The following is a 24,385-nucleotide window of genomic DNA, read 5'->3' as shown; positions in this document are numbered from 1 at the left end:
CAGTTAGCGCGAACAGCCCCATTGCTAATGCAAACAAAAGCAGGGATAGTAGGCATCCCTATCTAGTACCCCACCTGATCGGGTAGGCGTCTGAAATCATGGACTCCGCCCTGACCTGCGCCTTTGGCACCGTGTATAACAGACGCTTCTGGAGCCCGAAGCCCATCCCTAACATAGTGGCATGGAGAAAATCCCAGTGGAGGGAGTCAAACACCTTTTGGATGTTCACTGATAGGACTATAGGATCCTGTAAGAGGTGTTCATGTGATTTCAAAACTTGGATCAGTTGGCATATACTACAGGTGGGTACAAATCCTGGCTGATCCGGGTGTATCACCAATACCACGTGGGACAGTGTCCGATTTACCAGTATCTTACTCAGGATTCTATAATCCAGGTTAAGCAGAGAAAGGGGGCAGTAGGAATCAAACAGTCCTGGATCTTTGTCTTTCTTAGGTTAGGATACTATCACCTAGGTTAGCATACCCTGTGATAGTTCTCTGTTATGGACACCAAACATTTAATAAAAAACTAAAATGTTCTAGAATCTTACCCAAAACCTACCCAAAGATCTAGGTTCATTAGATAACATAGCATAATAATGCATGACATAATATAACATAACATAACATTAAGTATGACGGGAACCCCTAAAAAATGACTTGAACCTCAAATGTATATCTGAAAGCCAAAAATGCTTACACTACCTGAAAGCCCTAATATAATCAACAAACTGCTAAAAATACCTAAGTTCCAGAACTAATTTTAGAGGAGAACATTGATGTGCCATCAGTGCAGCAACCCGGGGCTAAAAGGTTTCCCGTTGGAAGACCTGAACTCTGGGTTGCCCCAAACATGGAGCAGCCAGAGTTGCCTGCCTTTACTGGTCTTCGGGGGGTGAAGAGAACATTATTGCCTGTCAATTTCTTTGAGTTATTTATAGATGATGTGTTTTTTTAAGAGATTGTTGAGCAGACTGATTTGTATGCGGAGCAGTATTTGAGGGACAACACTGCTAGACTTATGCCACACTCTACCCAGTGTATTCCCAGTGGATTCCCACAAATTTGGAGGAGATGAAAAGGTTTTTGGGTTTGACTCTTTTGATGGGGTTGATAAGGAAGTCGTCACTGGCTTCTTATTGGTCTACTAGTCCCTTGATGGCAACGGCTATATTTCCTGAAACCCCGAGTCGGAATCGGTATTTGCTTCTTCTTAGGATGCTGCATTTTGTTGACAATGCTTTAGCCTTGCCACAAGATCACCCTGATTCTGACTGTCTTTTTAAAATTAGGCCTGTCCTTGATCATTTTGTAGATCGTTTTTCAGAGGTCTATGTTCCAGGCAAAGAACTAGCTGTGGACGAGTCTTTGGTCCTCTTCAAGGGTTGTTTGGTTTTTAGGCAATACATTCCTAGCAAGAGGGCACAATATGAAATTAAATTGTATATGTTGTCTGAAAGTAGTACAGGATATGTGTATAATTTCCGGGTCCATACTGGTAGGGATTCCAGCATTGACCCCCCCTGGTTGTCCTCCCACTTTTGGAGTCACTGAGAAAATTGTGTGGGAACCTGGTAGAAGACTGTTTAACAAAGGTCACCATTTGTGTGTAGATAACGTCTACACTGGAGTGCAGTTGTTCAAGGAATTGTTTAGAGTGGACACTGTTGCTTGTGGCACAATTAGTTGTAACCGGAAAGGCTATCCAAGGGAACTTGTCTATAAAAAACTTGAGAGGGGACAGAGCAGTGCCTTGCGGTCTGATAAGCTTCTAGCTTTGAAATTTTCAGACAGGAGGGATGTCTACAGGCTAAGTACCACCCATGATGAGAGTACTTCCCCCGTGACTGTTTGGGGCCAGGTTGCTGAAGTGCGCAAACCTGTGTGCATTTTAGATTATAATAAGCACATGGGAGGTGTAGATAAAGTTATACTGCTATTCGTAAATCTTAAGTTTGGTATAAGATTTTAGCAATCCACCTGTTCCACTTGCCAATTTGTAATGCTTTTATTGTGTTCAAGGATAGGTCTCCAGAATCAAAGATGACATTTGTGAAATTTCAGGAGTCAGTGATAGAGAGTCTTGTGGTGGAACTGGCAAGAGTTCTTAGAGAGGCAGTGGTGAAGGATGTGGCTAGATTGAAAGATCGCCACTTGGCTAAGCACATTCCTCCCACGCCCAAAAACAACATTTCGAGTTAAGAAATGTAGAGTCTGTGCTCAAAGAGGTATCTGGAGGGAGACTTGAATGCACTGACCAGATTGTCCTTCAAAGCCTGGGCTGTGTGTGGGTGGCTGTTTCAAGAATTACCAAACCCAGAAGAATTACTGGGAACAGCCATGAGTGTAAACTGCTTGTTTTTTATTTTCATGTGTTCAGTTTCATGGTTGCATTTCTGTCATGTACTTAGAGCTTCTGTGTTTGTAGTTTTGTAATTATTTCTAATTAGTTAGTGGTTTCTTTGTTTTAAAAAAAATGTGATGCAATTGTGTGTGGAGTGGCGCTTGGCTGGCAGTGTAAATATTGACTTGTTGTTGGCTACTGCAACACACTGCCAGCCAAACGCCAGTCCACACACTCCCATCAGCTGGTGTGATTGCTGTATCAGGCATGTGGGCATATGTAAGTGATGGGCCCTTGAGTGTCACTTTCTGTCAATGCGAGTTTTGTAATGTGCTGGACCCGTGGCTGGCGGCATGAATGGTCTTGTGCCTGTCATGTCTGAAAGGTGTGTGAATGGACTGTAAAGCGGTTGGTGCCTTGTCTTGTCTTTACAGCTCACGAGCTGTGAGTCATTAGTTCAGTTTTTTGGCCTTTCAGTTATTAACAGTGCATTTAATTTTTTTGAAATCTCTTGTTAATAAAATTTGATCCACTGAACCATCACTCACCCTTGTGCCAAATCCAACCAGTATGTGTGGTAAAAATGACAAAACCTGCTCTGCTATAATCACTGCACACCTGTGCCACGCTAGGTGTCTCTGGTGGGACCCCGATTATGAAGCATGCCACCAACTTGGTTGGTGGGTGAGGGGTCTTTTTAACATAACCTAAGTGCATTTATTTTCACAGTTTTTATCTTTGGAAAAATGTGATGTGTCCAGGTTGTGTTTTGGGGCATTTCCTGTCGCAGGGCTAGGCCTACCCACACAAGTGAGGTACCATTTTTATTGGGAGACGTGGGGGAAAGCTGGGTGGGAGGACATTTGTGGCTCCTCCCAGATTCCAGAACTTTCTGTCACCCGAGAGGAAAAAGTGTTTATTTGGCCAAATTTTGAGGTTTGCAAAGGATTCTGGGTAACAGAACCTGGTCAGAGCCCCACAAATCACCCCAGCTTGGATTCCCCTAGGTGTCTTGTTTTAAAAAACGCGCAGGTTTGGTAGGTTTCCTTAGGTGCCGGCTGAGCTAGAGGCCGAGCTCTGCAGCTAGGCACTTTGCAAAAATCATGTCAGATTTCAATATAAAAATGTGATTTGTCCATGTTCATTCATTCATTAGCTTTATTTCGGTAAATATAAATACCATAAAAGCGCATCGCACAAAAAAGGAACGGCAAGCTACATGATAAACAATTTAAGTCATAAAAGATTGAAAAGGGGAAAAAAAAAAAAAAAAAAAAGAAAAGAGAAATATTTACACATAAGCAGTTCCCTCATGGAAAATCGCACCTTATAGTTATGTAAAAACGCATTATAGGTAAAAGAATAAGATACAAGCCTGGCAAACCATTTCAGATAAAAAGGACATTTCAATTTAAAAAATATCTAAGAAAAATAAAAACAGCAGGTAGGGAATGCATCTGAAGCAATAAAAGTGATATGTGCATGCAATGATAAATCCATCAATTGTTGTTTACCACATTCATTGTTAAATTTCCCTCTGCTTTTTTAAGCGTGTTCAGTCTGATACGCCAGATTGAGTCTAAATATTTTGACAAACAACAAACCACTAAAACCGATGAATCAGATTTAAAAATTCTCAAAGCTAGCAAGCAGTTTTTAAAACCCTTACTTCTGCACAGAGGAATAATCCAACGGGCTCTTTGTTTGGAGTATGCGGGGCATTGGAAGAGAATATGAGTTACTGATTCTTCTCTGGCACAGCCCATCGGACACATCTTAGAAGAACAACTAAAATTAGGCCATTTATAAGTGAGGGAACGCAAAGGAAGAGAGCCCACCCTGAATCTAATGTATAATGAACGAGCAAACGGGGAAGATACTATATCCATATATTGTGCAAATTCATAATGACATTTAAAATATAAAAAGTTTCCCGTCATGGATGATGACGAGACAGCGGACAGTTGGGAAAGTTGAACGTGGAGCCAGAAAGCATCCTTTAGAGTCTGGGTTGCGTTCTTAGGGATAGATAATGGTTCCTTCCAATAGGACCCCAAACCAAGAAGCGAGAGGGTCCTTTCTACATATGCACACCACTTGATTTTGGAGCTAGTGTTGTTGGCCATCAAGTTAGCTAGCGCACATCTATAATGGACAAGAGAATCTGATGACCATAGGCGAATCCAGTACAACAGGGGCTTGAGTGCAACGATCTGGCTGATAGAAGGGAGATTTAGGTCCATGCGTATTGGGAGCATTGGGGTACTGGAAGGAACTCTTAGCAATGACCTTAAGAAAGAGTTCTCCACTTTTATCAAATCATCCAGGCAACAGTGGCCCCACAGTTCAGCTCCATAGATTGCTCCCCCTCTTGCTTGTAGTTTATAAATTTCTACTGCGGGCGTCATGGCAAAGCTAGGAGATCTAGCTGCAAATCTTGCAATGCCACTCGCTCGCTGTTGCAATCGTAAAGTTGCCTTCTGGATGTGGCGCTGCCACTTGTGCGAGTCTTCTAGTTTCAGGCCTAAATAATCAAAATCGCTGACTCTTTCCAGCGCGGCACCCTCTAAATAGATAGGTCGTCTCATTTTGCCTTTCCTATCGCCAAACACCATGCACTTGGTTTTTAATCGGTTGATTTCGAGCCCATAATCATTGCAATAGTCAATGAATCTTGAAAGCAGGGTTGAAAGGCCTGTGGCTGTTTGAGAAACCAGCAGGGTGTCGTCGGCAAAAAGAAGGCAGGGGATCTTCTGCCCTCCTATTTTAGGCGAGTCGTTAGAGCACTCCATAAGATAAGGGATGCATGCGTTTATGAAGAGAAGGAATAAGGTAGGGGCAAGAACACAACCTTGTCTTACACCTCGGGCAGTAAGGAATTTTTCTGTTAATTCACCTTGTGGGCCCCATCTAATTCTACCATAGTTGCCAGTGTAAAGATCCCTGATAATATTCAAAATAGAGCACGGGACTCCTATTTTAGACAGAACTTCCCACAGTTTGTGGCGGGGTACTAGATCAAAGGCCGATTTTAGATCTACAAATGCTACATATAGGTGGCCTAAGTCAACATCGACAACTTTCCATTTAATAGAAGTAAAACGAAATATCTGATCTAATGTGCTAGTTTTTTCTCTGAAGCCCGCTTGTAGATGATTTAAGATTTGATTTTCAACTAGCCACTTGTTCAGCCTGCTCAACAACTGATAACAGAAAATTTTTTGAAGGTTGTCGAGGAGGCTGATGGGTCTATAATTACCCGGGTTGTTCCTCTCTCCTTTCTTATGGATGGGCACTATAATCGCCTCTTTCCATGAGTCAGGATAAATTCTGCTAGTCAAGATGGCATTAGAAAGTCTGTTAATATATGGGCCCCAGGTGTTCTGGTCCACTTTAAACATATCAGAGGGGATCCCGTCCATCCCAGGGGCTTTTGCTGCTTTCTGGGCTGCAATGGCCGACACAGTTTCGTTCAGTGTAAAAGGGGGCAAGAAAGCCATAGACTCGTCAGAAGTTGTTGGCTCCTCCGAAATTATGTCAGAAGTATGACTTGCCGACAATGGTCCATACAATTCCTTAAAGTAGGAGAGCCAGATGTCAGGAGAAATATAAGACTCCAGGTGAGATGCGCGGTTCTGATCACCACAAGAAACTAGGAGCCAGAACCGTTTTGAATCATGGACGGTAGCTGCCTCGAGTAAATTGCTCCATAGCCCCTCTTCGTACTCGAATTTACTTTTGTTGCAAATGGAAGCATAATGACGTCTAGCAGTGATGATGCCTGATCTGTCTTTGGTCTTTAGCGCGATGGCCAAAGTATTTTTGGCCTCCCTACACCTCTTGTTGAACCATTTAGTATGTGGTCGAGTACAGGAAATAGTCAGTGGCCTTGGACGTTTAGTAAACAGCTCTTTCAGAGTAGAAAAAAGGTCCAAATGAAGAGGCAATATTTCTGATGGAGCCAGAATAAAGTTGGTATCAAATAACTGGTGAGAAGAGGTTAGGGCACGCAATTTTCCTTGAAGCTTATTTGATTGCACGAAGGAGTCCCACCTTACTGTACGCTTATTACTGGACAGCTCCATAACAGTAGAGGAGACAGGGGGAAGTGCGACCCCTACTAGGAGAGAACTCTTGTATGTGATCTGGAGGGGAGCATGATCACTAGTATGGGGAAGACCCACCTCTAAGTCTAGAATATGGTGCCATAGTCTTAAATCAAAGAGGATATAATCCAATTTGTTACTATATGAGCCCCTGAAGAAGGTTGGTCTGGCCGGAATGTCCGCTGGAAAGCGGCCATTACCCAAACGAAGGCCATGGGATATCATGAGGTCCACTATCTGTGAGGCCCTAACGCTTGGTTTATATGAATTTTGCTGGGTAGAATGAAAAGTCACAGGTGGAGGGATATTCCATACACTATCTTCAGACTGCATGACCTCTATGTGATCTACATTAAGTTCAAGTAGAACGTTAAAGTCACCAGCTATTATGATATGATATTTGTGGCGAAGGTCTGGGATTAAGATATTCAGTAGCTCGACAATGGGAGATCGGTGATTTGAGGGTCCCGGTCTGCTATAAATATTTAGACAAAGGACAGGAATGCCTGAGGCTGGGTAGATAGCAACGGCCAGAATATCATGAGAATCCACATATATCTCCTTTGTACCACTCCCCTCTATAGATTTTACCCATGTGATTAAACCCCCTGCCGCCCTGCCAGCTAAAGATGGCTTAGCAGGCTTGAAAAAGGAACTATACCCTTGTTTGTATATACAATGCGTTGCCCATGTTTCCTGGAACATGCAGACGTTAAAATTTCCAACGAGTGCTCCCCACTCAGTGTCAACAAGTTTGCTGTTAATGCCAGCCACATTCCAGGATAAAAGTTTTGCTGTGTGCTGGACACAAGAAATGTTTGAGTTCGTGGTAGTATCAACTTGGACGTAGCTGGCAACGGAATTCGCCTTGAATAAACTTGTGGTGTTATTAATGTTTCCAGGTTGTGAGTCCGATAAAAGAAGAGAGGCTGGGCAGGGTGAATTAGATGGAAAGTTCATGGCTGCTGTGGCTGTGCAAAGATTGGTGAAACATAGTCAGTCAATATCCGAGGTAGCCCCAGGATCGTGGGTTAGTTGGGCCCTTGAAGCAGGGCCAAAACAGGACTTAGGGGCCAAATCAGGGAGTGGATCTCTCTGGACCTGATGGCCTGTTGGTCTTATGTCTTGAGTAGTTGTAAAATGGTTCGGGGCCAAATTGGCTGATCTAGTGGAAGGATTCGCACGCATATAGCTAGCAATAGGACAGCTAGCTGAAAGAGTAATTGCTGAGGACTTCCTGCGTATAGACCGTGCTTCCATTTCCATAAGGCCTACTGCCAAATGTGGGCTTTTAAGACTAAGTGTTATAAAGTCACTAGGACCAGAGAGACCAGGGGAACCATTAGATCGCTTGACAGAAACGATGTCATCATGGATGATTGAGCCACAACCCCTGGTATGTCTCACCCAGTGCAAGACCTTGTTTGTTAGTGAGGCTTTGTCTTCTCTCACGTTTGGGGGCAAAGGTGGAACATTGCACATGTATATGTAGTTGTTGCTAATTAATTTATGATTGTGGTATAAAGCTTTGGTAGTATCCCATTTGAAGGGAACATTAGGAGGGAGCGGGGTAGTTCTTCCAAAAGAGGACGTAAGCTGTTTTGCAGGACGCTGATCGTCTATGGGACCTGCAGCACAAGCTAGTGGCAGAAGAGGCCCGTTTGGAAAAACGCCTTTTGCAGGTGGATGCTTAGTAGGCAAAAGGTTTGAGTTAGGCTCGCTAATAGGGGAAGGATATTTGCTTTTAAGAAGGGTGGTGATCTCAAGCAATAATGATCTCAACTCGCTAACTTCAGTCTTAAGGCTACACACCAATGTGAACAAATCATTTTGTAGAGGAGGACTCGCTATACATGGCAGAGCTAAGACGGCTGGTTGCTGATTGTCCGAGTCAATGGATGCCAGCGGAGAAAAACGATTAGAGCATAAAATTGAAGGGTGAGGTGTGCAAGCTCTAAGAGCATCTACATCGGAATAGGGTGTAGGGAGGGCAATAGGGTCTTGGCAAGGCAACGACTGTTGGAGTGGTTGGTGAGATGAGGCGACAGAATGAGAGTTAACAGCAGTATGTGAACTAGATGTTAGAAATGAAATAAGCGTGCCAGGTTTTGAGCCCTTTCGACTAGGCTTCTCCTTGTTGTTTAGAATCTGTTCTACCTCTTCTATTAAATCATCTATTTCCTTGGCGACATGGCTAGTGTGGGGTAACATGGTCTTATTGATTTTGAGTATTTTGGATTTGCCAGAGCCTAAAGTCGGGCTGTCTTTGGCCTTTCGCTTCCCCATTGGCGAATGGTACTATGTCACAAAGTAGAGGAGAGATTGGAGTACTTCCCTATGCAGGAGGGACAATTGCCGTGCCTTAGGACCAAGAGAGGTGGCCCAGCCCGGCCTCCTTCGGCCTCCGACGGGCACGGACGGGCCCGCCCTTGGCCCGGGCTTCGCCCGGGCACGCCCGCGCGCGTCCCGCGAGGCGGGAGCGCTTTGAAGTTTTTAAAGGGCTCCTGCCCGATTGCAGCTTCCTGCGGCACCACCAGCAACACAGCGCGTCCCTGTTGTGTTTCCTGTTGTGAGCATTAGGCCCACTCACGCAAGTGGGGTACCATTTTTATCGGGAAACTTGGGGGAACACAAGTGTTTTTGCCCCTTGTCTTTCTCTAAATTTTTCCCTTCCAAATGTAAGACAGTGTGTAAAAACGACGTCTATTTGAGAAATGCCCTGTAATTCACATGCTAGTATGGGCACCCCGGAATTCCGAGATGTGCATATGTATGTATGTGAACAATGAACAGGGAGCATAAACAGCATTCCAGTATAATATGATTGTACTGTTAAAAGAAGAATAACCAATGCTGCCCGAAATTGCAGCTGACATGAAGGTCTTCAGTTTCTGTAGGTTATCGCCGGGCATTTGTTTTTGTTTCTTTCTTCCCTTTATTCTGATGCGTTTTGTTAACTATATACAATTAAAAAAATATATTATTACTTTCTTACTTATGTGGCATGGAATATAGGTGTAATTGTTCTTATGTTTTTCAAGTAACTATCATTTGAAGCCCTTGATCACCAAAAATGCTACCACTTGTTTTCAATTGGGAAATTCCACAATATTCGATAGTCAAGTGCTTTCAACTGAAAGTTGAAGTCATATTACCTTTTCAGTGTCAGAGGATTATCGTTACAACTTTGACAGATTGTTATTATGTAAGTACTTCAAGCCTCCAGAAAGTGTTATAAGTGGTCATACGTTGACAAACTTTATCAAAGACGGGTGGGTTCGGGACACGGGGGAACATGGCGGCCAGTTAACGAACTGACCATGAGCTCTCGTCGGACGGGAGACGGGAGACGCCGAGGACACGTGACACGTGACGCGTCACGCCTGAGAGTCAGAACTCTCTCGGCCGGCGCTCGAGAAAAGTCGCTGTTGCTGTTCCGCCTTGCCTGAGGAATGAGGAATCCCCCGGAGAGCTGATGTTGGAGGAGAGACGCCGGGGGAAGTCGGAGATACCTGCTTAACGCGCTGCGCTGTGTCTGAGAGCCGGTGCTTGGGTGAGCCGCTTGCCATAGTTGCAAGCCTCTCTTTAGCGGCCAGTTTTTCTTTTTTTTTGGTATTGAGAAAACATACTTGGTTGTTTTCTGGCATTACCATTCAGGAACAGCAACATTTGAATGCTCACAAAAATATACATACTTATCTGATGGAGTATTATAAATATAACTGGCGGTTCAACGTTTTTGCCAGCAAAGGACAAAGTGAAACACATTAGTTTTGCAATAAGATTCTTTTTGAACTCACCATTGTTGCTCAGAGAGAACTATTGTTGTTATGTATGAGTCTTGATATCCTGGACAAGATATCCATTGCCTGCTTTAACATTATGCTTTTGTACAACTCAGCATATCAGCGTAATTGTATATAGTAAGCGACCTTTTATATTACCCGAAGTGTTTTCTGGCACTCTAAAAAAGAAGAGGAAACGCGAGTAAGAACAAACTTTGGCAGGTTCCCCCCCTCTTTTTTTTTTTTCCCTGTCTAGCATGGAGTGGTTTCCCTTGGGAGGGGCTTTTTAGAGCTTGGACTCTCAAATCTTGTATACTGTTTCTGGGCGTGACCGATAAGTCCTTTTTTCTCTTTTTTTTTTAGTTTTTTTTTTTTATTTCCGAATACGTTATAGACACAAAGATTTTGGGTAATAGTCTTTTCCTCTCGGCTACAGCCTGTTGGGCTTGAAAACATTATGGTGGGCTGATGAGCCAAAAAAACACATCTTGCTACTTGGCTACCTCATTATCGCAATTTACCCCTTCTGTATCGTCCTTCCCGGCCTAGGTCGGGAAATAAAAAAATAAAAACGGCGAATAAGAAGGGGGGTTCAAGTGCTTCGGCGAGAGGTGGTGAGGTGGTGCCCTGGAAGCAGGCATCGAACTCCAGTATCTGGGCAGAGGCAGTGAGGGGTGTGCGACGTGGGAGGTCTTATACCTCTCGCTGCTCTCTTCGTGGGGGTCTACCGGAGACTCCGGGGTTTTCAACTAGGAGAAATTTAAGTGGGAGTTGGGTAAAAGGAGATTGCGACAGTGTCGGAGCCTCACGGTGTATGTCTCCAATTAAACGTCGCCCCAGGGGTGTACGGGCAGAAGTTAAAGACTTGGTTAGTGTGAGGAAAGGTAAGCCCGGCCCCCTGGGTGTGAGTATTAAGCCTCAGCCTCACCTATCAGAGACCGTAGCAGCAGCTATAGCAAATTCCGGATCAGAGACTCACGGTGAGGGCTTTGTAAGGGGGGTTGATCATACAGTGTCACTCTTGGAGCTCCCCCCACCCTCCCTGGAGGAAGGTCAAACCGAGCCTCTAGGAAAAAGCGAATCTTTGATCACAAGGTATTTCCGGACCACAACTCTTCCACCGCAAGATATGGCAAATGCTCAACCGATCTTAGGCGATTTAGGGGCATTAAATCTAGCTGTATGCTCGGCCCAAAATCCATTAGACAAGGAACTAGAAGGGCAGAGAGGGGGCTCTTCCACTAGACTAACCTTGTCAGAAGCAGAGGGTATTCCTCCTAGTGGATCAATGACTTACGGTATGGACGTACAGGCTTTGTTAATCTCCCTCACTAAAGAGATTAGGGAAAAATTTGAGATCTCAGAAAATAATCAAACTAGGATTCGGGAAGCCTGTGAAGTTTTGGAAAGCAAAATCAACTTGTTAACAGATCGGTTGGGTAAGCTGGAGGCTGTGGTGGAGGCCCACGAGAAGCGGGTGTTAGCACAATCCAAGGATATTTTACAATTAAAACGTGGAGAAAAGATGTTACAGGATAAACTAGAGACATTGGAAAACAACATGAGGAGAAACAATATTAGGCTTTTGGGAGTCCCTGAGGGAATGGAAGGGGAAGACATTAAGGGCTACGTGATCGCTTTGATTAAGGAGGTTATCCCAAACATAGCAGTGCTTAATCTGGAAGAGGATATTCAAAGAGTCCATCGGGATCCGTTCAAGAAAAATCCCGGAAGGAAAAACCCTAGGAGGATTTTGATAAACTTCAATACATACTCTATCAAGGAAAGAATTTTGTCTGAAGCCCTTAAAGTTGGTGTTTTCTCCAAGGGGGATTGGTCTTTCAGGATAAGATCAGATGTGTCCAAAGCAACGTTAGATAGGCAGTGGGAATTGGGAAACTTTATGCGGGAGCTTTGCTCTCTTGGGGCTACAGTTCAATTAAGGTTCCCGGCTGCTCTCCGTATCATGTGGAAGAATAAAATGTATAACATGAGAGATCCGGGGGAGGTTAGTGCATTTATAGATCAGATGAAGGCGTCTCAATAAGATCTAGTGGAAATTCCCGTCCGACGGGGAGTTCGAATTGAGGATAACAGGATGGTTATCCTAGTAGAAATAGGGAGGGTTCCCCTGGGGCGGGGTTTGGGTTTTGTTGTGTGTTGGTGTTGGTGTTGGCTGAGGGTGTGGGAGGCACTGGGTGTAGGGGTTCGGCACGGGTTAGGTGGGTTGAAAATGATAAATATAGGAAAGTCCTCATAATTTGATTAAATAGGAGAGGGGGTTCTGTGTTCATGATTTTTCTTTTCCTTCCTTTCAGGAATGACTAAGTATGGCAATTTAAGATTAAAATTTCTCTCTTGGAATGTGAACGGTTTAAGGGTGCTATGTAGGAGGAGGAAGATTTTTGAATATTTACGATTGGCGGAGGAGGAGATCATTATATTGCAGGAAACCCATCTTCAACAAGATGAGTGGGAGAGCTGGCTTAAACGGTTAAATTGGGTTTATTCAGTGTATGTTCTTCCCAAACCAGCGCGATAAAAGGTGTGGCAGTCCTGATTAAAAAATCCATAAGGCTTAAGGTAGGAGTGGTGCAAGTTGACTCTAGGGGGAGATGGGTAGTGGTAGAAGTGTGCTTATGCGGTTACTGGGTCACAGTGGCGGGTTACTACGGGCCAAACCTAGATGATCCGATGCCATTTCAAGAATTATTCAATATTTTACTTCTAGCCAGGTACCCAGTGGTATTAGGTGGGGATTTTAATATACTGTTAGATCCTGCTCATGATAAGTCAACCCCCGGGGTATGGTTAACTCACCTAAAACGAGGGCACAGGTGAAACAAGCCATGCAGGATTTAGGATTGGTAGATATATGGCATTGGAGAGGGGGCGAAGGAGATAGATTCACATTTTACAATAAAAAATATGGGCATAGATCTAGAATAGATTTTTTTTTTAATACATAAAAGTTTATGCTCAGAGGTGAGAAAGGTAGCCCACAACCCGGCACACCTTTCAGATCATTCAGCTGTAAAACTACACTTGGATATCAGGGTCGTAAGTAAGGGTATTAGGAGTACAATTAATCGCGCTTTATTCCTGGATGACTCAATAGTAGAAGTGTTAAAAAAAGATACAAGAGAATTTTTCCACTTGAATCAAGGAACAGCAAGTTTATGGTGTGTTTGGAATGCGTTTAAGGCCTATATTAGAGGGAGGCTTGTGAGCTTGGCAATATATAAGCATCGTGAAGGAAGGGAAAAGCTGGGAGATATGGAATCATCATTAAAATCTCTTCAAGTTTCAATGCATAATGCACGACTAGAAGGGAAGGACGATCTATTAGAGGAGTTGACACGCCAAGAGGAAAAGGTTCGGATTAACTTAGATGCTTTTTTGGAGAATCGTAGTAGGTTAAAGTGGGAAAGTAGCCGATATGCACACTATGAATATGGAGAAGGTTGTAGTAAACTATTAGCTTGGAAGGTTAAGTCGGACCTTTCTAAAAGGCATATTTTATCGGTTAAATCGGATCTTACGAACCAGATCTGTGTGGAGCAAGAAGAAATTGAGGGGGCATTTGTATCCTTTTTTCAAGAAATGTATTCAGAAAGCTTGGTTAATTCAGAGGAGTCGGTCAGAGAATTTTTAGAAAAAGCGCATCTCCCAGTTTTAGAGGAATCGGAAATGCTTTCATTTAATTGTAAGATAAATGAGCCTGAGCTCGTCGAAGGCATAAAGGCGTTGAAAAAAGGAAAGGCAGTTGGTCCAGATAACCTACCTAATGAATTATATAAGGTTTTGGGGGATGAACTTATTCCATTTTTATTAGAACTATTCAACTCTATGCTGGTAGAAGGGGCACAGATACCTAAATCCTGGAGAGAAGCGATAATTTGTTTACTGTTAAAGCCAGGTAAGGACTCAATGTTTTGTACATCCTATAGACCCATCTCCTTGTTGAATGCGGATTACAAACTGTATACAGGGATTTTATCTAGGAGACTGGGGAAAGCCATAGGTAATCTGATTCACTTGGATCAAAAGGGTTTTATGAAGGGGAAGCAACTCCATGAGGTAACTCACGAGCTATTTGCTGCAGTAGACCTGGCGGAACAAGAAAAGGCTCCATTGGCAATCTTGACTTTTGATGCAGCGAAAGCCTTTAATCGTGTTAATTGGTCTTTCTTAAGGGCTGTGTTGGAAAAAGGGGGCTTGGGAATTCCTTTTGTTAGGGCGGTTAGGGAATTGTATAGATGCCCCTCAGCGAGAGTCCTGGTTAATGGCCAACTATCACAGGAATTCAGGATCTGGCGGGGCACGCGACAGGGGTGTCCTTTATCTCCCTTGCTTTTCAATTTATATGTTGAACCTTTGGCAATTTTACTACGGTCTTGTAAGGACATTACCCCATTTGGGATTGGGGGCTGGGAAAAAAAAGTAGCGTTATCTGCGGATGATCTTATGCTATATACCAGCGATGTCAGGTCTACTCTACCTATGGTCAATACTCTGATGGAACAATTTGGTAGATTTTCTGGTTAAAGTATAAACACAGAAAAGACGGAAATTATGTGTTGGAATTCGACGTATGCTTCTCCCTTAGTTAAACAAGAGATTAAATACTTGGGTATCCGATTAACAACTGATCTTAATGAGGTAGCCAAATTAAATTTCGACATAACTTACAGGGAAACCAAAAAACTGCTAAAGGCGTGGGCTGCTCTTCCACTTTCTATATTCGGAAGATCTAATATTTTGAAGATGTGCATTCTCCCAAAATTCACCTTTTTATTCAACACAATTCCACTAGAGTTTAAGAGGAGCTGGTTTAAAAAACTACAGGGGGATCTATCCTCGTTTGTATGGGCCTCTAAGTGAGTAAGGATTTAGTGGAAAAAGATGAGTAGAAAGAAAGAGTGGGGGGGTATTGCGTCCCCGGATTGTTTTAGGTATTATTTGGCTTTTCAACAAAAAATACCAGAATGTTATTGAATAAGAAGTCAGAATATGATCCGGTCTGGAGTGCTTTAACGGCACATCTTGAGGAAGGAGCAGACCATTTCTTATATAAATTTGGACACCCAAAGTACTTTAAGAAGGTACGTTTGAAGCTCCCCAGAGAGGCATGTAATGTTTGGATGTATTTTCGGAAGGTGCTAGAGATACCTTATTTTTGTAGTTCTGCTCCCATCTGGGACTCACCCGGTACCCCTGAATGCCTTATCGACAAATTATCAATTCCTTTGAGAATGAGTGGGATGGTAAGATGGGGTCAGATTATAGAAGGATCGGAATTGTTAAGCTGGTCTGCATTCCAGGAGGGTACTGGAGGGACAGTTTCTAAATTCAAGTATTTTCAGAAATCTAGTTGGGTGAAATCTCGACGAATAGGAGAGGTAGGGAGGAGCTTATGGGAAGGGAAATTAAACCAGAAAGTCATTAAAAAAGAAGTTGCTTTGTGGTATCATGCTTTGTTGGAAACAGCAGAGGATGGTGCATCCCTTCCCCTGTTGAAGTGGGGGGGGGATTTTTCCAACCCTAGAAGTTACAGCATTGTGGCAAAGGTCTTGTTCAGAATTGTGGTTTACTACTAAACCTGCAGGGTTGAAGAAAAACCATTTGTTTACACTCCACAGGGTTTATTGGACACCGGCTAGATTAACAGCTATCAGGAAAATTCAGAAAAACTGTCCGAGGTGTGGGGAAGACAAGGCAGATGACATTCACATGTTTTGGTAATGTTCAAGGTTGTTTAAATATTGGGAGGATATAGGAAACATCCTAAAGGTAACCTTTAATGTAAACTTAAAAATAAATCTTTCTATGGTGGTGTTTGGGGTTTGTGAACAGGGTATAAATTACCAGAGATTGTCAGTCCATCAGGAGCATTTGTTGTTTATATTAATGCTTTTAGCTAGACGAGAAATATGTCGTAAATGGGTTGATCCTCTTCCCCCCGTGTTCAGGATTGGCAAACATCTGTAAATCGAATGTGTAAAATGGAACAACGAGGTCCCTTCTCTAGAAGAGACAATTTTTGAGTGAACTGGGAAAATGTTTATCAATAGTTTATCAAATTTGTGTTTAATAGGTTCTTTGTTTGATCTCCTCCTCTTGAAACTTAAGTCCAATGATTAGAACTCCCCCCATCCTATTGGGTGCTGCTTTGGTTATGATCAGGTCTCGAAGGAAACAATAAGACTTGGTCGATGGCATGCGATCGGGAAAAGAGCAATAAGTAGAACAGGTGGGACGGCCCAATAGAGGTGTGGATCGCATACCTGGAGACATACTTACTATTCGCTGTGACCTTTGCTTTTCCCTCTTAACCAAAGCGTGGGTGACGAAATGAGGACAAAAAAAAGAAAAAAAAGACGGGTGGGTTCACAAAATGAATTTTGACCTGCTTCGATACATGTCTTTAATGGTATGTTAATGCAGTACTTGGTCCGAACACCTGGAAAGCAGATTTGTGGTGGTGGTAATGTGTGACCGGAATGCTTGTAAATATTTGTTTTGTAGCATTTTGTTGTGTTTTTTTCTCATGTTGTGTTTTGTGCAGTATTATTGCTTTGTGTTGTATTGAACTGTGAATGTTGAGAATTCTTGTGTTAGGTTGTGTAGTGTTATTTTGCTTTGCGTTATGACACTGTGATGCATTCTGATGTTTACTTTAGATATGTCAACAAATTTTGCTAAATTTCCAGTCAAAACATAGCACATTTATTTAAAGTTCCTCTGACAAGCAACCGCATTCCTCTAAGGTGGCAAAATCCCACTGCTTATAACAAGTCAGCCCAAAACTGTTGCAGTAACTTTAAATTAGCCCTTTCCAAGTTCACATTATGTGATAATGCCCCAGGTTTTACCGAAGAACCTTTAAGGTGAGGAAGCACAATTCTCAACTTCATGAATGGGCAAGAAGGCACCTTAAAATAATTTCTATACAACACAGAAGAATGGTTCACTTTGTAGGGCGGGAGGACCGTGTAGCTGCAGCCATTTTGACAAATAGATTTTTGACCTGTCATTTTTGCCTCATGTCTGGTAGATAATGGTCAAGTCCATCCCCCCCAGTGCCTCCTACTTGAGCTGTGTAGTAGGAGCACTTTTAGGGCTTTGGAGGACATAAGATAGTGATGAGGCAATGCAAGCCATTAGAAGCACTGAGGCCCTGATTTATACTTTTTGGGGCAAAACTGCACTAACGTAGTTTTGCACCAAAACGTTTAGCACTGGCTTGCACCATTTCTGTGCACCAGCTGGGCACCATATTTATAGAATGTGCAAGCTGGTGCAAAGGGAGGCTAGTGTAAAAAAAAAAAGTGACATTAGTCGGGTGGGGCTGGCGGTACGGAAGAAGGGGGTTTTGCACCAAAAAATGACGTTAGTCAGGTTAGAGTAAAAAAAATGACTCTAACCTGCCTAGAATCATTTTCTGACGCAAAACCATCCATACCACATGACTCCTGTCTTAGAAAAGACAGAAGTCATGCCCACCACCCCAATGGCCAGCACAGGAGAGCAGGGTCCCCTGGGCATGGCCTTTGCACCCTGTGCCATGTATGGGGGCCCCCTTTCAGGGGCCCCTATGGCACTTTGAAAAAAGAAAATTAAATACTTACCTATACTTACCTGGGACGGGGTCTCCCATCCTCCGCTTTCCCTCTGGTGTGGGTGGGGGTGTCCCTGGGGAGGGCACCTGTGGGCTTATTCCGGTGGAAATAGGCCCAAAGGTCCCCTACTGCCTGCCCTGACCCAGGTGTTAAAAAATGGGGCAAAGCAAGCCTTGCACCATTGTTTGATCCATCCTCCCTCCGGTGCACCATTTTTGCATAGGAGTATAAATGTGGCGTTAAGGCCCTAGAGTCATTTTTTGCACTGGAACGCCTATCTTGCATCTCATTAAGGCAAGGTAGGTTTACACATCCAAAAAATGACTTTAACTCCATAAATTTGTCACTAGACGGGTCTAGCACCAAAGTATAAATATGGAGTTAGTTTTGCACCAAATTAGAGTAAAAAAAAATGACACAAATTTGCTGCAAACACAGTATAAATATGCCCCTAAGATAGATAGTGAAGGCTGACCAAGGACATTGAAAGGAAAGGGCAACAAGGAGGAGATAGTGTCATAGAGCTGTGTGGAGATAGTAAAGTTGCATACAGTGTTGAAAAGTGTAAGGGGGCAGCAATTGTGGTAATAAGGTGTGGTGATGTAGGGTCAATTTAATGTTGCTTAAGAAAAGTCAATACATTGACAAGAATGAAAATATGTTTTTAAATAGAAGGTTTTACTTAGCTCTCTCCCATGTTTGTCTTCCACATGATGCATTGACCTCAAAGGTAAGGCACAGAGTGTATTGAGCCAAGTCAAAATGATTCGGTAGGAATTGCAAACGGTGGCTTTGAGGTTTCAAGACATTTTTTAGTTCAAGTGATGGGAAAGGTTCTTGATAAATGGCGCCTTCCATTCAAGAAGAAACAGATTTAGTAGTTGCTCTAGAAAGCTAAAATATCTAACATTGTCAATTTCAAAAGAATAAAGTAAAGCATGGCATTGTCGGCACTGAAAAGGAAAGCGTGTTCCTTGAATTGCATTAATAGTAATGAGGCCTTCCCGACTCCCAAAAGTTCGGCGGACTGCTTAGTCTAGTTTGTTCTTGTGGAAAACTGATATTTTTAAGGTACTTTTTGCAAAGCCTTTTGTGGCCACAGAAGACTTTCTCTCTCAGACATAATTTAGTTTATTTTTTTATGATCACGTCGTGTACAGTACCATTTAAATTTAGTCAAGCAAAGAAAACTATGTGAAAAAATCTCCTAGGTGCTTAGGCCCATATTTATACTTTTATAGAGCCGCATTTGCATCATTTCTGACGCAAAAGCTGAGCAAACTTGCAAAATGCAATTGTATTTTGTAAGTTTGCACCGCTTTTGCGTCATAAAGCGATGCAAATGCAGCGCTAAAAAAGTATAAATATGGGCCTTAGGCCCATATTTATACTTTTTGACGCAAAACTGCACTGACGCAGTTTTGTGTCAAAAATATAACAGCTGGCTAACGCCATTTATTTGTGCTGTGCGGGCGTCAAATTTATACTTTGACGCACGGCGGCGCAAACCACAGGTGTGAGCCATTTTTTTTATTCAAACCACTGCGTCACGTCGTAAAGGAAAACGACGTTAACGCAGCAAAAATGACTGTGAGCGGGTTTACGACGCCGCAAACCAGATAAGTGCCATTTTTTTACGCAATTGCGTCAAAAAGCGCTGCAAACACTGCAAAATGTGCATAGGAGAGCCAAAATGGATCCCAGATGCTTGCACAGACCCCAGGAAGATGATAACAGACCAGGAACCAGCCAGGAGGACCCACAGAAGACCCAGGACAGGGAGAAGAAGAAAAGCAAGTGTTGCTTCAGTGCAGAGGAGCAGGAAATTCTGGTGAAAGAGATGACGGAACACCAGCACCAACTGTTTGTCACCTCAAAGTTGCCAATTAGTAGGAGAGAGGCAATATGGCAACAAATTGTTGACAAGATCAACAGTGTGGCAGAAGTTAGGAGAACAGTCATCGAGTTCAAGAAACGCTGGCATGACTGCAAGCGCAGGACCAAGGAAAAGATGGCCAGACACAGGAAGGCAGCACTGCAGACTAGAGGTGGGAGTCCAGCACCACAGGAGGCCCTGGACCACATGTAGGATATGGTGGCAGCTGTCATCCCTGAGGAGATCGTTACAGGGATTCAAGGACAGGACAGTGCAGACTACCACGAGACAACACACATGCAGGGTATGTCGCATGGGGAACTAAAATGCCTAATTGTTAACTGCAACCGGGGGGGACATACCTACTACACAATGCATGTAAGTTATGATAATCAGGGAGTGGCATGGGTAAAGGGGCATGGCACGGGGCATGGCCCGTTCAGAGGAAACCTGGGGCACACTACTACACTACACCAACAACCTTTGCATGGGGGTATGCTGCTATGCCAAGGATGATGGAAAGGTAAAGCCAGGCCAGGAGGGTAGGGTACAACGTTAAACTGGCCTGCTATCACACGTCAGCCAGTATTCTCCCTACATGAACTAGGGCCCAATTAACAATTTCAAGCCATATCTGCAAGTGGAATTTAAAATTGACAACAGTTGCCACTACCACCTCTGCTGTGTGTGCATGTCAAGTAGCTAATGGCAGTAACGTCCCCATGGATCAAACACACCCAAATTAGAGGGTTCAGGATGACAACGTTATCAATCCCCTGAAATCAATACAAATGTTCCAATCCTGTCAAATGTGGTTGTCCAGAGTTGCTACAAACATCAGCCTTTGTCATAAACATTATGCGGTACACAGCACTAATGTCATACCCATGCTGCATATGTCAGGGTCCACCCTATGCCTGGGTCACAATAGCTTCAGTGACACCATGCAACATCCCAAATGTCATACTGCTCAGACAACAGCATTGAGGAGGAGGACATATGTAACTGGCTAGTGAAATAAACCCGCACAGTCAGAGGAGGAAATGGAACACTGCTAGGACCATCACTGCAAGCCAATGTAGCACACATTTCCCAACATCAGCAGTACACACTACCAATGCTGACACCCGTATCGTGCCAATCCAATGCAATAGATAGTATATGCTAGGTCTCAGCAACATATAGGTGGATGTAAAATATCTGAGACTGGGTCAGTTCCAGAGTGTTAAGTGTGGTTCAAGTGCCATCAGAACACCCACAGCCAGTGAAAGGCCTCACCATGAGAATGGAATTAGACGGAGGGTTGAGTAGGACAAGAAGGTGGCAATTCACAATCTGGCCAGAACCAACACCTAGAGGATGTGATGCAGACAAGTCCGCAAACTGACCACACTACATGTGACATGCAGGTGGGGCATAGGCCTGGGAGAATGCTAATATGAAAGACAGGAACAATGAACAGGAACCAAGAACACAATGTTAAAATAATTGGAAGGCAGGCATGTCACATTACAAAGGCCACAACACAGACACACTAGTTGTACCGTATTTCATTGGAGAGGACGATGCCTGTCATGGACTTCCCTGATGATATGGATGACGAGCTGACAAACATCAGCCACCAGACCCTCCAAGATGTCCTTGAAACCCTCCAGAGCCTACCTTCAGTCACAAGGAGGAGCACAGATACAGCAGCCATCACAGAGGACCCACCCACCACCCCAAATGTATGACCTGCCAGCTCCACCCCAGCTGAGGACTCTGACGACCCTGGAACCAGCTTTGAGTGAGTACAGCGGGAGCTGAGCAAGGAGGTGGGGGTGGGGATGAAAACTATGGCAGCTAGCCTAGAGGGGGTGCATTCGTGCATGATGTCAACTGAAGAACAGGCAGCAGCTATGCAAGGGCGAACAACAATCATGCAGGAAGTTGAAAAAAGGTTGAAGGAAATCAGCGCAGTTGTAATAGAGTTGACCCAACACCTACAACAACAATCCTGTTGCACTAATGCAATATTGAACCCCTCAGGGCCGACCTGGCTTCCTACTTCTGTGATGTGGCTGCTATTCTTAAGAACCAGCAGCTCCTCCTTGCTGCAGTACTGCCCTTAAGACCCCCACAGTTAGCAGTTACCGGGATGTCTGACTCCACGTCTTCAAACACCGAGGTGTGTGTTGCCCCTTCACAACCACCACCACCAAGGGCAGAGGAGACAACACACATATCAGAAGATGAAGATGTGGAGCAGATCACCTTCACCCGTAAGAGTACCCGGTAGCACTAGTCCCTGCCACATGGCCACGTATTACCAAGGTCCTGTGCTTTGTAGCATGCCAGTCTTGCAACAACTGTACTCAAGCACTGTTCTTCAACCCACTGTTTATCTTGTCAGCCTGCCCTGTGAATGTCTCTCACTAACTGATTGGCAAATCTTATCCCTCTGCACTGTCTGACACTTCACCCCAGCATGTCCAATGACATGTCCTTTTGTACTTATGTAGCATCACAATGGAAGATGTCACACTAATGGACTCACAATCATGGACAATGTACATATAGCACTACAGCACTTTTAAATAAATAGCACTTACACAACAAATTTGTCTCTGTGTAATGTCACACATCAACTGTGATGGCCATCAGTGATGTTAACCTGAGGTCAATGAGCATTGATTGTCTAGACACCTGACCTGAACAATTCTTGGCTGATAACTATGCGCAGTGGCCTGGATTGTACCATCATCTGCCCTCCCTGAGGGTTATTTCATAGCAAAATAGAAACTATGCACCAAAATGCTGTGTTGTACAGAATAACGCCTCCTCAAGGGATGTCTACACCAGAACAAAGTCCCTTCGATTGTTACTGAAAGCCAGAACTTACGTATGTGACATATTAGCCAAATTTTACCTAACACACACCAAACAGCATGAAGGGGTATGTATGAGTTACCATACACATAAGTAACCGTGCTGAACATTGTAACAAATGATAGGTGTGAGTTATGTATACCATACTACATGAGAGCATACTACTACTCACCTTATAAGGATTTGCAGGCAGACTTTACACAGTGTCCCCAATACCAAATGTGGTAGCAAAGTATGCGACCTTAAAAACATACAGCACTAAATAACCACACTTTGGGATCCATAGTAACCATGAGTGGTGGGTGCAATGGATGGCCGAATCTTAGCTAAGTAGCTTTGGTGTAGGTGCCAATGTAACAGCTCAGTTGGGATACGGTTGCAGCATGGGACACAAAAGCAAATACCAAAGAGACACTGTTCACTTATGGCAAGGCCCTGATCTACAAGCATGTGACACATACTGTAAGGGGTTACCTAGATATTTATTAAACAGTAAAAACAGAAGCTAAAACCAGGGGAAACACCTAACCTATTCTACTCTAACTACACATTACCCACAACTGTCCCTAACTAACCTAAGCTAAACTTACTTATCACATTTAACAAAACGATCTAAACATCAACCCCCTGCACCCCCTTATGAGACGGGACACATGGAGGACAACAGATACTAACCTAAACACATACTATCTTATATTAAACAAAGATATATTTTTTTGTTTTATTTTTTAATAATTTGTTTATATATACTTTTTTTCATTTTTTAAAACACAAAAACCCCAACATTGACCACCCACCCATCCACACACATAATAAAAAACAGATGAAAAAAGTATGAAACCCCCACCCACTACCACTAACTAAACCAAGCCTATACTAACCTAACACTAAGCCCCCTTAACCCACTAAGTTAAAGAACCAGGAAAGAGGAGGGAGGCGAGGGAATCATGTTGGAGTCGAAGCCTACAAGTTGACCCTCATCAGGGTCTTTTTAATGGCACGCATCCTCCGGTTGACTTGTGCCACCTCCTGTTGCAGTCTGGTCAATTTCCATAGGATACTGTCCAAGTTCCTTTGCATCTGGGCAAAAGCTGCAGGGTCTATGGCTGCAGCAGGGGTGGTCTGGGTGCCAGTCGATGAAGTATGGGCCCTTGTCGGTGCCATGTTCGTAGGCTGAGGTGCAGGTGGTGCTGTAACTGGTCCTGGAGCTGTTGCTGTAGATGGTCCAGCAAAGGTCCCAGCTGCTGTTGGGTCCACCTGGGTGGTAGTGGTGGTGCTGGTGGTGGTGGCTGTGGTGGACACGGAAGGGCCCCCCTGTGCAAATGCCCTCCACACTCCGGAGGCTCTCTCATGGCGATATCGTCTTGCCATGTTGCGGTACCCAGACTCCACATCCAGAATGTGGCGGTAACGCATTGCCCTGCGTTGAAACTCTCGAAGCTGGATGGGAGTCATATTGGCTGCTGTTAAGACAAAAAGAAAACCAAACATTAGGTACTGCATTGTGTGAAATGGCTCAAAACGTTAATTAGACAATACATCTAATGTACCTGTAACAGCCCATATCATCATACAGATCACTGATAGTCCCTGAGTAAGTACATTGCAAGCCAGCCTACAAATGTCCTATCATCAAATAGCACATCCAATCCCTACAAGATGGGTACCAACTGGAATGACTTTGCCATCATAGTTCTGCCAGTTGTCAGCTACAAATCATGCTACACATCCTCCACCACTGACAGGCCAACAAACCTTCTGGTTCTGGATGGCAATCTAGGG

Source organism: Pleurodeles waltl, chromosome 1_2 (genome assembly GCF_031143425.1).
Source record: "Pleurodeles waltl isolate 20211129_DDA chromosome 1_2, aPleWal1.hap1.20221129, whole genome shotgun sequence".
Lineage (NCBI taxonomy): Eukaryota > Metazoa > Chordata > Amphibia > Caudata > Salamandridae > Pleurodeles > Pleurodeles waltl.
This window is presented reverse-complemented; position numbering follows the sequence as displayed.